The 14302-nt window shown below is 40.0% G+C and overlaps 1 protein-coding gene across 1 annotated transcript in view; it reads left to right on the top strand.

Annotated features, from left to right (window-relative positions):
* Window positions 1–14302, top strand: part of SH3KBP1 (SH3-domain kinase binding protein 1) — a 220850-nt gene that overhangs the window by 60653 nt on the left and 145895 nt on the right. The window lies entirely within an intron of this gene.

Here is a 14302-nt window from a genome sequence, read left to right as displayed (position 1 = left end):
TTTCCCTAGCTCTGAGTCCTGTTCTCAGAAATATCAGAACAAAACAAAAGTTGGCAATATAAAAGCTGGATTTTTCTTTAGGTTATGTTTATGCTCCTGTTTGTGGGAGGATTGGCTTGCACATTTGGCTATGTGCAAGAGATGGGCTGTATTTTTTCCTGGAGAATTCACTGGACAGTTTCTTGCTTGCTCTTATGCAGAATAATCTGCTGTCATTAATCATTGCTGTAATGTAATTTCCATTTTGGCATGTCTTCTACAGTGTTAGGACTATGCGTATGGAAATTTCCTCTTCCATATTATCAGCGAATATTGTATTTGAGCTGGCAGTTTGACTAGAGGTCTTAAACCTAAGGTTTGCAACTGCAAGTGAGGAAGATTTAATAATTTCTACAAAATGTATGACTTCCTTTAAAATGTGAGGGGGGGTAACTTCCACCTCTTTTGCAAGGAGTGATGTCCTCTGAAAGAAAAAATTGGAAATAAATCTCATAAAGCTTTGTCTTTTGAGTTTGCAACGTCATCTTGAATCTGGAGACACGTCCAACATTTCTGCTTTGGGTCATAGGTTTTTCAAGCAACAGCAGAATTAAATTAGCAAGAATTATTCTTTTTCGTGGCTGCTATACAGAACCATATGAGTAGTTGGGAAATTACCTAGGGACCAAGTCTGTTCCATATTGCTTCAGCTGCTATTTGGAGAAGGCTAATAGCTGTAGCAGATGCAGAGATTCGGTTCAGTCACAAGGGGATAGCACTCCAAATATGATACTTAGGGCACAGGCTTTCTCCTCCTCTTTCTTCCCTCTGGCTCAGAAGCTTTAAAGGATTCAGGAGATAAAGAAGTTCTCTCTTTCTGTCTGTAGCTGGAGAACACAAAACTTCATATTTATTGAAACGAAAGAAGCAAAGACTGACACGAAGATCTGTAGCTTGAGGAAGGCGTTATGTTTGGAAATAGCAGATTTTATATTAGGATGTTATTGCATTGGATTTCGTTGGTGGGGATTGCACTTCTCATGGCTACCTCTACATAGTGTCAGGGTTAGTAAATTTTTTATTTTGGCTGCTTCTCCACAGCTGTTTGCATTGCTGCAGAGCAAGCAGCTGCAGTGTGCCATACTCTAGCAGTACAGCTAAGGATGCATAGAGCATAACAAGGCCAAGAGACCTTCCCCTCTTTTTTTTCTGGTGTTGGTTTGAGCATGGTGCCAAAGTAGCCTTCTTTAAGTGAGGACAGCTAAGCAAGTACTTATTGTTGTGTTCACTAATAAAGAGTCTTCTAAGATCTAAGTGGCAAATCTCCTTGTGGAAAGTGTTGCAATATTTTACTGAAGAGGGAGCCCTAAATGCCACAGGGATTATTTTCTTCAAGTGTTCTTGTGCTGTGATTTTTATTAAACCCTGCCTCAATCTGTTTACTGATCACAGAATGTGACCTGACCTGAAAGAGGGTACTTTTTTTTTTCCCCCTCTTGTTAGGAAGTGAGGAGGAAAGAAATGTGTCTGAAGGTCTTTAGCCACTGTTCAGCAGTGAAAATAGTAGGCAGTGTTATTTATTTGCTTGGGCAATGTAATCTTGCTGCTTGGAACTTCAGAGCAAATCCAGTGATGTGGGTGTGAAGCATTCTGTGCTGGTGCATTGTTTCTATTACCAAGACAATGATAAGTGCTTTTCCACTGCTGTGGTGTTACGTTGCATAGTTTTACTACTTAACTTCGTTGGCCTAATTTAAGTGGCAGCACGTTAGCAGGCATTTACATTTTGAGCAGAAGAATCTTGGCCTCTTGGGCTTCTGGCTTGTAGAGTTTTTCCTTGAGGAATATTGACGAGTGTCCAACAGTGGTATTGAAGGAAAATAGCTAAATTATTTGTAAGAAGCATCTAAGTAGCTAAGAGGAAAAGAATGGATTTCTGAACAAAAAAGATACTTAGGATCCAACGTTATATCTTGTTTGTTCATGCTAATTATTTCTAAGCACTGTATTGAAATTAGGGGTTCTTATAATAAAATCAGTGTAAATTGAGAAGCCTCTTGTAAAGGCTTATTTAATCAAATAAGTAATGGACATTACTACTTTGGATTACAGATGTAATCTAGGAACAACCTAAAGTTGGTTTAACACCACCAGTAGTAGCCTACCTGGTTTAGTACTTCCATTACATAGTGAGGGTGGCAACTGATTGTGGTATTATTAGTTGTAGGTCACCATCTGTGAATCATTCAGGTTTTTGTTATAGAGACCAGGAGAAGATGGCAGGATTTGATTTTGTCTGCTTTTCACTGGGGGCAGTAAAAACAGAACATTTCTTATCCTTTAATATTTCTTGCTGACCACAAATACTAGTGACCTAACGGAAATGAATGGTGGAAATGACTGCTGTGATGGACATAATTTAGGAAACTCTGTTATACTTGGCTTTGATGTATTTGTGAGAGTTAATATTTGTAGGTATTTCCTCTCTTTACAGGGTTGTAAGTATGATCTAGAAGTTAGGGCCACACCTAAGAAATAATGGGTTTATTTTCTAGGTCTGCCACAGAGTTGCTGTGTAACTTCTGCTAAATCACTTAAACTCTGTTGGCCAAATTACCATACTTTAATTTCCAAGGTCAGGTATCTTAATATGTATTGATTTTTCAGACAGGCAGAGGGGTTTTTTTCTGATTTATTGCAGTGGCATATCCAAATTTATTCATAACTTCCAGGTATTTCAGGTGTGTCTGTCTCAGGCTGCCAACTGGCAAAACCTGGGTTTATACCTGCCTCATAAAGATGTTGAGACCTGTTATAGCATGGTAGCGATGGCAATTAACATCTAGGAAACTGAGCATTTTAATATAGCATTCTATGAGTTCATGCTTCACATCTGAAAGGCTCAAAAAAGGACCATTTGCTCAAGTGTAGAGATGGTGTTAGGGAAACATGAAGTCCTTGTGCTTTCCATGACAGTTGCCAGGGCTGCAGCAGCTCTAGGCTAGTTTTGATGGGTGCTTCAGGTACCGCATCATCAGCCCCTGTTTAGGGAAAAAGGCCGTGGCACTGAATGACGTGTCTGAAGCTGTATGAATGTCAGCTGTGGTTGGCTTGCATATCTTTTGCCAGAACCTGGGAGGGATCATTCTTTTGCTTCTTCCTACAGTTCATATGCCAAGAAAATCCCTTCCTTGCCAGGTGTGGCTCTTTTAGTATATGTTTTCACTGCTCCAGAATTTTTGGTTGGTATATAGAACTATTGTTCTAAAAATTCTGTAAAGCTGACTTAAAAAACATGAATAAATCCTTTTTTCTGTTTAGAATTGGCATTGTTGCACCCTGGTAGTAACAGGTTGGGAAAGCCTGAGAAGATTTTCAGATTGTTTGAAAAAAGCAAAATTAGTGCTATTGTTACTATTATTTAATAACGTAAAAAAATGACAGTCAGGTTTGGAACAGGGAAACACTGAAAGATATATATATATTTTTTTTTTTTAAAATGCTTTTCCAACATGGTGAAATTCCATCTTTTCTAACTTTCAAATCTAAAAACATATCTGAAGTTGTGCAACTGTTTCAGATCTGTCATAAATTCATCCAGGTATAAAGGGACGTAATGGAAACTTGCATGCAATGAGCTTAACTGTTAAATGGCTATGGCTTATTTTAGGATAGTGTTGTTCTGATTTTTGAGTATCCCATTTTTAAGTATCCTATTCATTGCGCTATTTTGTGTATCTATCTGGGAATAGGAGCCCACTTGCATAGGCCAAATTGCAAAACTGGAGTTGATAGGCTGTGTTTGGTAAGTAAACTAACAACAATTGTTATACAAGTAAACATATTTGAGGAAAAGTTATATTGCCTTGCCAGATGTATTTGTTTTATATAAACTGTAAATGCAGTCTGCACTGAGGTTATTCAAGCCAGCAAATCTGGAATAGCTCATCGTGTGTTACATGTTCTTAATTAGAGCCAAACACTGAAAGCAAGGAAATGTTTTTCCTAGTTCTCTTGAGAATTATTTATTTTACCTTCCACCATACATTTAAATAATAAAGAGAATTTGCATCCTATCCTAAAAGGGAGAGTTTTGTGAAAGTAGGTTTGAAGATATAATAGGTTTATGTTATGAATAAATAGCAAGTCTGTTGTATGCAAAACCGAGATTTAAGTCTATTTTTGTAAATTAGAGAACTGGGAAAAGTCTTTTAGAAGAAAAATGCTTCATCATTTAATTCAATAGTTTTATGATTATTTGGATACGAAAAGACACCTGTTGTGGTTTAACCTGGCAGGCAGCTAAACACCACCCAGCTGTTTGCTCACTCCCCCCGCCCCAGTGGGATGGGGGAGAGAATCAGAAAAAAAAAAAAAGGTAAAACTTGTGGGTTGAGATAAAGACAATTTAATAGGACAGAAAAGGAAGGGAAAATAATAATAATGATAAAAGAATATACAAAACAAGTGACGCACAATGCAATTTCTCACCGCCCGCTGACCAATGCCCAGCCAGTTCCCGAGCAGGGGACCCCCGGTCAGCTTTTCCCCTAATTTATATACTGAGCATGATGTCATATGGTATGGAATATCCCTTTGGTCAGTTTGGGTCAGCTGTCCCAGCCATTTCCCCTCCTTACTTCTTGTGCACTCCCAGCCTACTCACTAGTGGGGTGGTGTGAGAAGCAGGAAAAGGCCTTGACTTAGTGTAAGCACTGCTCAGCAACAACTAAAACATGGGTGTGTTATCAACATTGTTCTCATCCTAAATCCAAAACCCAGCACTGTACCAGCTGCTAGGAAGAAAATTAACTCTATCCCAGCTGAAACCAGGACAACACCCCATTTATTAAAAAGACAAGCTGATGGTGACTCAGTGTATGAGTGTGTCAACTCTGAGTTTTATATTAAGTAATTTATGTAAGCTAAGATTCTGGTCATATTTTTCAGCAGAAAGGCAAACCTCAAAATTTCCGCCATAAAATCTTTTATTACTAAACGTAATGCAAACAACTGCCTTTGTCATGTGTCAGTCATGTGTTTGATGGGGTGTCTGACCCTCAGTATGCTCATGTCATGGTTTAACCTCAGTTGGCAATTGAGCACCACACAGCCACTCGCTCACTTACCCCCCTTCCCCTGTGGGATGGGGGAGAGAATCAGAAGAGTAAAAGTGAGAAAACTCATGGGTTGAGATAAAAACAGTTTAATAATTGAAATAGAATATTATAATAATAATTATAATAATAATAATAATAATAGACAAAGCAAGTGATGCACAATGCAATTGCTCAGCACCCACTGACCGATGCCCAGCCAGTCCCCGAGCAGCTGCTTCCCCGGCCAGCTTCCCCCAGTTTATGTACTGAGCATGACGTCACATGATATGGAATATCCCTTGGGCCAGTTTGGGTCAGCTGTCCTGGCTGTGCCCCCTCCCAGCTTCTTGTGCCCTTCCAGCCTTCCCAGTCAGTAGAGCATGGGAAGCTGGAAAGTCCTTGACTAGTGTAAGCACTGCTCAGCAACAACTAAAACATCGCTGTGTTATCAACATTGTTCTCGTCCTAAATCCAAAAGACAGCACTGTACCAGCTACTAGGAAGAAAATTGACTCTATCCCAGCCAAAACCAGGACAGCTCAGCTTTGGTTTTCCTTTTAAACACAGGGAGTTTGAAGGCATTAGCCTGTCTTTTGGTTGGATTATCTTTCTGCTGTTTATATGTTCAGGCCTTCTCCACAGACTGGCTTTGGTGTTCCCTTGCAAATACTGCCAACTTCAGAGAAATTATAGCTAACATGAAAAAAAAGTCCTTTTCGTTTTTAGGATCAGCTAATTGGTGTACAATCAGTATACAGTTTACACAAATACGCACAGGAACATACTTCTCAGCCTATTAAGGTTAAAATATGCATACAACATATGACACAAACCCAAAATGAGACATAAAAAATTAATGGCACAGGAAACTCAAATTCAGCAAAATATTTATTCTTTGAGTTTAAATACCATATCTGCATATGCATAAGTAGTGTCTCATAATAAGCATTTCCTTTGAAAGTACTGTTTCTTGAAAATAAATACTTGGATAATTTTTACCCTCAGGCAAGCTACACTGCACTGAAAGACACTGCTTTCATTTCAGAGAGGCAGGAAAAGACACCGGTCTGTGCTGGACATGTGGGTGGCAGCCAGAAAGAAACTCTGTGTGTGTGTAGTGTGTGTGATCTGTAGTGGTTTAACAGATCTTTTCTGGAGGCAGGCGAGAAGGAGTCTATTCCATGCTAGAGGAAAGATCTCTACTTGTTAAAGTTCCCTTTTGATTATTCAAAACAGTATATTATTTTATGCATGCAACCTGTAGAGGATACGTGGAAAAATGATGATTCTCTCTAGCATTTTAGTTTCATGATTCTTTTCTTCTGATGAAAAATGATTCTCAATAGTGAAAGTGAGGGGACACTTAATGTGCATGGAATATAGCTAATTTTGGAGCTGATGAATAAGATGCGTTCAGATGAGGGGTAGTTGTCTAATGTGTGAACATCCTTCCTCACATCACAGGGCCAGGCTTTTGGATTCAATATCCTTTTATATAAATACATTTATATATTAAGGGAAATCATAAAACAGTGCAATTTAAAATTATTGCATTATCTGTCTGATGCCATAAATTGAGTTTAGTTCTTTTGCGGTTTCTCTTGTAGTTGTAACTATACTGTGAAATCTGCCTAAAATAGGCTTTTTCTGTAGAACAGGAATACAGAGATAGGTGTTGCCATTGTTCTAAATTTGAGATTAGTCTGTTGACCATAGACATGTTTTTTTTTTTTTGTCTGGAAGAAAGATCTGAATGCTGTCTTCTTGGCAACAGTGGAATGGGTGCTCACTCATTCTGTTCAAGCAGATCTTGTTTACGAGTCCTATTTAAATAATGACTTCATATATTTTAAAACTAAACTTTTTCTGTGTTAGGGTCATTTGCTGCCCCGGTTTTCAGTTAAGTTTCATTATCTATCCAGATTCCAATAGCTTCTTCCAGTGAGTTCATTTCTTTTCCTGTCGTTTACTGTGCAGTGCCCCCCATCTTCTTTTTATCCTAAGTGCCTATCCTTTATTTTCAATTACTCCTTCCTGGTACTCTGCAAAAATGCACAAATGCTAAGCCCTGATGTAGCTTCTGCAATTTTGCATAGTTGGATCCAACCACTGGTGTGAGATCCTAGTGAGTATCATGAGGCTCTGTGAAGGAGCAGCCTGTAGAAGTGGGTTGTAGAAATCCCTCTTGGTGTGAATTGTAATTCCAAGTTAATTCTATTCTCTGGGCATCTTCTGTTTGCCTAGGTGGACGTCGTCTTGTGTGTCATGTGTTTACCTCTAGGAATCCCATTTATGGACCATGCTGTAAAAACACTGAACAGAAATACAGCCACTGCATCAAGGAGCTAACTATATATACACCTGTGTGTGTATATATATGTATGAAACAAGGTAACAGGCAACTAAAAAAAGAAGAATACAAGGGAAGATGCATTATTTGGATGATTGCTAGCAGGCTAACTGCTTTCAGGTTTCTTGCAGACAGAGGACACTTGTTTTAATGAAAGACTTAAATCTGGATCTGCGTTTGGAATTTGGGAGGGCAGTGTGGAGAAAATTGTGGCAACGTTGGGTTTAAAATTTAACAGGCACTATTGGATGCTGAAACCCAGGACAGAGAAGAGGCAGAAGATGACCTTTTCATATAGAGTCTGAAGAGACATGGGAGAGCAGTCGCTGATCGGCATTCTGAGCAGCTTACAGATGAAACAGAGGGAGGTAGTTATGGAGGCAAATGAGGACATGAGTTAGGTTTGTTGGTTGTTTTTTTTTTAAAGGTAGATCCAGAAGTGTATTTGTATCAATGGGAAAGCAGAGATAAGTGGATTTTTAAGGAAGACAGTGAGAGGGAACAGGTGAAGTAGTGGGATAGGGCTACAGGGACAGTTGAAAGAACAAGGAGAAGAAAGTCTTTTTACAAGTAATTTATGCAAATATCTAAAAAACGCTGCACTTGAAGAATATTTGACAGAGTTGCATCTTCTGTTTCGTGAACAGTTATGAATTTTTGTTTAATGAGTTAAAAGATTTTTTTCCTTTCTAAAAGCTTTGCAATATGTTTTACATGTCTGAAGTACAAAATGAAGTCAGATATATCTTCTAACAGTTGTATGAGAATTTGCCAGTTCACTTTTATGACAGTATATGATAATTGTCCAAAAGGTACTAGTCGAGCAAATGTGTTGTCAAACTCAGATGCAAAATGTTTTTCTATTGGCAGTTATTTTGAAATCTCCTTTAACACAAGCCAAAACCAATAAAATATACTAAATGCTACAGCCATTCTTGTTAAAGTAACAACAGGAATGAGTTTGAAACTTCCTCTTGTCTTAAAACTAAGTTTCCCCATCACAAAAGAGACTGTTTATTTTTCCACAAGGTTCTGCAGAGAAGTGTCTCCCTGCTGCCAGCGGTTCCCTCCTTCTCTCTGCTGTAGGATAAGCTGCTTACTTGGCACCTAGCAAGGCCTACCTGCCTTTGAGGTCTGTCCCTGACCTTCTGCCTCCTGACTGTAGCTGTCTGTGTCCGTTTCCTTTAGGCTTTCATCTAGGTGGTGTGGGATTTTCAAGAACAGCATGGCTAACCTGATTTGAAAATTAACAGACCAACCTTTCCCCCCGTCCCCTCTCACAACTTTTCTGTGATTAAGGAATGGCAGAAGACGAGTAGGGTGGCTCACCTGAAACAGCCTTGGAGCGAGTCATTAGGGTCACTGTACATTTCCCAGTGCCTAACTTGGGGTATCTGCGCCTCGCATCTGGCAGCTGTGGTAGGAGAGAGTCAGACTTCCTGTTCTGTGGTAGAGACAATGAAAGCAAAGGAGCAATGCAGGGATACTGTTGTGGAATATAAAACATAACATAACCCTATCTGGAATGAAAATTTGGGGTCAAGAGAGTATACTTCAACTGTGCAAGCTAATATCTTTTCCATGAGCTCTGAAACTTTGCCAGGGTACTTTAAACTGGGTCAGGAATGCTTGTCTCGTTGTTCCTGGAGTTAATCTTGATGAATTTGTAACTGCTAAGTTAAATATGCCTGTCTAAGCGGGCTCTCACACTGACAGGCAGATCCTTAGTTCAGTGCTGCTTGGACTGTAGCTTTGTACCTTTGCTTGCTTGGATGGTAGCTGGGATGGTGCATGGTAGCTGGGATGGTGCTGTGTTGCTTTTATGGGGACAGGGAACTGGCGTTAGCCTTCCCTGCTGGGCTGGAATCAGGGCTGTGCAGCTGTTCACGTCTTTCCCCCATCGCCTGTAGGTAGTGACAAAAGCCAGCCGTGCTATGGTAAGTTACGGCACTAGTCAGCGTACTGAAGGCAGTTGGAGGTTTCTGGCTCCTGTGACAACCATAGAAACCTTTGAATGATTTCTGGGGTTGTAGGTGAGAAGCAGGGCCTGTCAACAGCTCCATTGGGTCTCCTTCAAATTGCAGTGTCGTGTGACATGAATTGAAGACCTACATAATTTATATAAATGATTGTCTGAGAATTTGTTCTTATTTTGTTCTTAACCCAGTAAGCACCCCCTCCGTAAAGAAGATTTTTGGATGTATGTGAAAGTTTAATGTAAACATATGCCTTTGTACTTTTTTCTATGATTGTATTTTTTAAAAGCGGTTCCATACTTGTGCTCTCTGCATTGGGATAGAGTGACATGTTCTGCTGCTGTTGAATCACTTCAGTGCGGGAAACTTTTTGACTTCTGTCTACTTGTACTAGAAGGAACCTACAATCATTATTCAAGAGTTTCTTCTTCTGACAGAATGGTATTTATAACACAAGTTGGGATAAACTTCTGCAGACTGTGGCAAGAATGTACACACCAAAAATGAACCGTGGCTGCTGGTTTTTTCACATGAAGATTGCGATAGGAAAGATTATTATTGTCTGTCACACAGCAAGAGACATTATTTCCTAACTTCAGCACCAACTTTATTTAGAAACTGAAGCGGAGGCTGGGCAGAGGTCCTCATGGTGAGAAGTAGCTCTCTCCAGATGCCCAAATTAGCTGGGGATGAGTTTTGAAGTCAGAGGGGGTGTAGTGCCACTAGCATGGTCCTCTGCCCGGGCTGCATCACCCCAGTGAAGCCCCTCATGGTTTTAGCTGTTACTATAGCATCTACTGTGGCTGCATCTTCGTAAATCTGCCACTCTACTCCACAGACTGTTCCAGAGAGCACTGGCACCTGCAAGGACCCCAGGCCACCCGTGGCAGCCCAGGATACATCTGCTTCCCCCCAGCAATACTTGGCTGCTCCAGAATATGTTTCTGATACTGTTTTCTCTAGGGACCAGATTTTGTCAGCTTTGTACCTGTGCAGTGCTCAGCCTGGCACTGTATTCATTGCTCAGATTTCTTGAGTAGTGCGCTACAGTAGATGACAGGGATAACACTGTGTTTAGTGATCAAACAGGGTACAGTAGTGTCCCAGCTGTCCAGTAGCTTGAATTTAAGCCATCATATACATTTAAGCAGCTCTTTTTTACACTAGGTCATGTATTTTCCTGTTGGCTATCATACTCTGTCAGGCAGTCATTGTGGATATTTCAGTGGTAAAATAAGCAATTAAAATAGCCTCACACAAGCTTCAGTCATTAGCACCAGATATTGCATTCATTTTAAATAACTTTAAATGCTGTATTTTTCTATTTCCCTAATTCATGTAGTACCACGTGTACCTTGTTAGACTCTTGCCAGATTCCAGACGTCCTTGATCTATATAGTTTGGTATCTAGCTCTGCAAAAGCTGCAAGATGCAATGTCAGCCATTATTGCTTCATTTTGCAACTATAATCATAGGACTTACTTAGTATTTTTTCAGGCCTAGTAATTCTCTGTTAGACTACTGACTCAGCGTAGTGTTATCCTAAATTACACGGGTCATGGTTACTTCTGGGAATTCATAAGAGGTCAGGAGGTGTCCAGGAAATGATTTAAACAAAAAAAAGCTCCAGTGACCTAAGGAAAACCAAAAGATTCAGTCACATGCCTGGCAGCTATTGAGCAAATAGAATAGTGGAAAATAAAAGTAATAAATGTTGAAAAGTTAGCCTGAAGCTGTAGTTTCAGAAACATGTTAAGCTAGCACTGCCACCAAAAAAAGAGCCATCTTTCCTGTTTTTCTTCTTCCCATGTTCTGGTAGAGACGTTTGGCTGCATGGTGGGCCAGACTAGGAGAATGATCGAGGTGAACATTAAACTAGCAAGAAAAATGCAGAGGTTGTTTTTAACAGTGGGTCAATTCACTGTCTACCTCCTCACACGGCTGCACGAGCACTTGATCTGACAGGATGGCAAGGAGTGTTGTAGGAGCTGGGAGAAGCAGAGGGAGCAGCAGTGCTGCCTTTTATTTGGTTGCAGACGAAAATCGTTCTAAAAGTACTATGAGAGAGTGATGGTTTGTCAAACTTTTCAAAGATGGTTCATGGTCATTCGATTAAATCAACTTGTAAAGAAAACATACATGCTGTCTCATCGGTTTGAATGGTCAAAGTTGCTCTTCACTTTTCTCTTGTGTTGGGGAGGTATATAGCTTGGTCAGTGTCCCAAAAAAACAGCATTGCAGTTGCATACAGAATCGTTCTTATACAGAACCCTTCTCCCCTCCCCACTCTTCATCTTGTAACCACAGAACCATTTTGGAGATGGATTTCATTGCAGACGCAGCTGACTTGAGCCAGAGGCTTATTTATTCACAGCTTTTAACTTTGAGGAAATAACTTCTTATTCATGTAGCAAGTGTAATGGAAAAGACAAGAGGAACTTGACAGCTATTTTTAGGAAAAAATAGTGTTTATTCCAGCAAAACTAAAAAAGATGTTGAGACATTACAAACTTTAAACCTAGACAGATTTTTTTTTTTTAAATTATTTTAAGGTGAAGGAGTTTCTTTTAATGTGTACCTCAATCGCCCTGTCAGCTTGAGTAGTCCTCCACTTACATTTTTATTTCTATGCAAATTGATATTTTCCTATGCATTGTATGAAAAACCCACTACAAAAATGGAAACTGGTAGTGCCAGAAAAATAGTAAACCCGATAAAGTGCTTTCAAATGCACAAAGTGCATTTTGAGCACTTTTTATTACTCTTATTTTCACAAATAAAAGTAATATTATTGCAAAAATGCATCAGCATAACAGCTGACACAATAGTTTTGTAATAGAGTGTATGATGCAGAAGAAGCGGGTGTGCAGACAAGTAGTGATGGGTGTACAGGTGTCATCAAAAAGCCTACCAAGACGGTAAGGTATGAAACCAGCCTACTTGCCTTGCCTGACATGAGAAGTCTGGAAAACTCTTGTTTAAGGAAAACGGAACAAAAAAAGAGAGGGACAGTAAACTAGAAGAAATTGCTCAGTTCAACATGGAGAGCTCTAGCATGTTGATTAACATGACATTAAGGAGTATTAGGCAGTGTCCTGGTGAAAGGTGGTGGAGGTGGCCCAGTGCTAAGACACGGGGATAGAAGTAGTTTGTGTGAATGCTGCTGTGGGGAAAAAAGATAAGTATTAAGGAAGGGTTTGGTGGCAGGTTCAGAGGGGATTCTGGGTGCAGTTGCGTCCTTGGATAGAGTTAGGAGAGCTGTGCAACTGGATTCCAGGAATTAGTTGATTTGGCAGGAATTTTCATCTTTGCACAGATCAGAACTGACATGAAGTCATCACTATTCACAGCACCTTGTCAGAAGCGGAAATGGTTGTGACCCTAGGGGCAGAGCCGCTGTTTTTTTGGTGGGAGAATAGAGAAGATAGGTGGGCGGCGAGGGGTGGGGGGGGGGGGGGGGGGAATCTGGATTAGCTACTGGATGAGGGACTTGCAGCAAGCAAAGCAACAGAGGTTTTTGATGGGAAGTTATGTACAGCTTAGAAGTTGGCATTTGGTGCAATGTAGTAAGACTGGGTTATTTCTGTATAGAAATCTTTCAGTGTCTAATTTAAAACCCACTGAAAACTAGCAAAAAGCTAACAATACAAGGTAAGTGAAGATCATTAGAAAGATGTTTGGAAATAGATCCCTTGACTAGGAGACAGAATGTTTCATTTGTTGATCACTTACTATTCTGAATTTTATACGGGAAGTTACCATGCCACACATAGCAAATAGAATTACGGAAATTAAAAGGCAGACAAGCTTTTAGTATAAAGACACAAAACCCAACAAGCGCATGTTCTGCAGTCAGGTTGTAGGAAGTTCTGTGCCAAAAAACTGGGGATACAAGTGCGAACTGACCATGTCTGGAAGGGGGCAGAGTGATGAAAATCCAGCGTGTAAGTTTGTCTGAACTCTCTGCCTTTTCTGTGTTCTGGGGCTTCCCCACCATTTGCCTTGTGAAATTCATTGCTTAATGCAAGAGTATCACACTGCTGAAGTGGTTATTTGAAGTTTATTTAGAAACATAATGCAAGCTACAGCATCTTTGGGACCAAAGGATATTTAATGTGGGAGTGGAGACTTTCTGGCCCGGTGTAAAGGAGACAGCTCTCTAGTAGCTATCTCATTATGTAAGGTATTAAAGATTACATTAGATTTCCACCTAAGCTTTACAGTATAAATACTGGACCTAACATAGAGAAACTACTACTACACTGAAGAATATTTTTTTTTTAATAAATTCAGGGAAAGCAGGCAACTGATTTGCACACAATACAGAAAGCTGTGAGGATTTTTTCTTCCTTGCTCTTATCTAGTTCTTAAAAGCCAAAATGTAGTGTGGTAGATAGAACTGCTTTTGAAATAAAAATTTAGCTGAGTCCTTGGAGAGAAAAAGACAAATGTGTCATAAAGAGATCCTTCACAGATATATCTTCATGAAAACTTCCTTTTTCAGATCCTATAGGGAACCTATTATAAAACTCATTTCAGAACGTGAAGGCTCTGATGTCATTTTCTGAATCAAATTTATTTAAAGTGTAAAATTGGTTCTGCTAACATCCCTGTGTTCTGAGAAGATTGCTGGTTGCCCTACAGGCCCACGCAAAGGAAGAAAGAGGTAAGAAGTTTACTTCCCCCTTCAAGCTGTCTACCCTTCATGAAGGGGGTAACTGCAGTTCCCAGGAGACAGACCGCGTTCAGGGAGACGGGGAACGTAGCCCCCGTGTTGCTATTCCAGATGCCACTCCAGGGAAGCCATCTGCAGCAAGTGACTGGCATATGCCCCAACCCCCCTTCTTATTTAGTGCAAAGGAGCTGGGCTCAAATACTGGTTTGCATATGAGGGAAGA

This window comes from Pygoscelis adeliae, unplaced genomic scaffold (assembly GCF_000699105.1).
Source record: "Pygoscelis adeliae isolate BGI_AS28 unplaced genomic scaffold, ASM69910v1 Scaffold386, whole genome shotgun sequence".
Classification (NCBI taxonomy): domain Eukaryota; kingdom Metazoa; phylum Chordata; class Aves; order Sphenisciformes; family Spheniscidae; genus Pygoscelis; species Pygoscelis adeliae.
The sequence above is the reverse complement of the archived record's forward strand: the minus strand, read 5'-3'. Positions and strand labels throughout refer to the sequence as shown.